Below are 1059 nucleotides of genomic sequence, written 5' to 3' on the forward strand. Positions count from 1 at the left end.
TTGGGCTAGCTACACAGGGTGGAGCTCAGCTAGCTAGGTGTGGTACAGGCCTAAGTGCCCTAGGCTACTGAAGGTGGTCTGGAGGTCAGCAGTGGAGTGTGAGAGAACAGGAAAGAGATAGAGGGGAAAGAAAGAAAAAAAAAAGAACTAAGACCATTTAGACTGTGGGGGGAGGGGAATATAGAGGAGAGGGAAAGAAAAGCAACTGTGTAGCTGAGTCCCACTCCCCGTCAGTGGAGCTGCAAGAGTTTAGTCCCTACCCTGGGGCAGCGGCGGCAAGCCGCTTTTGCCGCAGTTGAGCCAAGACAAAGCCCCTGCGCAGTCCTCAAAGACCGTGGGGGTGTGGGCAGACAAAGAGCAGAGATGTAAACAGAAGCAACAACGTAGCTGAAACCCGATCTATCACTGATCCCTGCCTGTGGAGTTGCGAGGGTTTAGTCCCCGCCCTGAGGCGGCAGTGGCAAACTGTGGCTGTGCCCAGAAAAAGCCCCTGCACAGGCCTGCCAGGCTGTGGGAGAACAGAGAGCAGAGATGTAAACAAAAACTACAAAGTATCTGAACCCTGATCCCCGCCCATGGAGCCCCAGGCATCCAGTTCCTGACCTGAGGCTGGCGGGGATAAATTGTGGCTGTGTTGAACCCAAATCCCCCTACGGGCTCCAAATGGTCCCGGTTCCAGCAGAGACAGTGGCAGGGCCAAGGTCAAGCCCAAGCTGGCTTCCACTGAGGTAAGCCAAAAGCCCCAAGCCCCTCAAAACCCTGTGGGTCTGTGCCTACTTACTTTATGGTGCTCCTGCTGCAGTCCAATTGTGTTAAAATTCCCTCTAAGCAACTCTTCTGGGCTGCATTCTGCAGAGTCCCTCTGGCATGTGTCATTCCGTCGCCATTTTCATGGAAGTTCCTCCAATATGTGCTATGTGAGTGAAGCCTTTGCCACATTCACCACATACACAGGGTTTCTCTCCAGTGGGAGTTCACTGATAAGCAATGAAAGCACTGTTCCAGATAAAGGCTTTTCCACATTCACCACATACATAGTTTTTTCCCTTGTATGAGTTC

This window comes from Echinops telfairi, unplaced genomic scaffold (assembly GCF_000313985.2).
Source record: "Echinops telfairi isolate 266 unplaced genomic scaffold, ASM31398v2 ScPeMD7_408;HRSCAF=789, whole genome shotgun sequence".
NCBI classification, from domain to species: domain Eukaryota; kingdom Metazoa; phylum Chordata; class Mammalia; order Afrosoricida; family Tenrecidae; genus Echinops; species Echinops telfairi.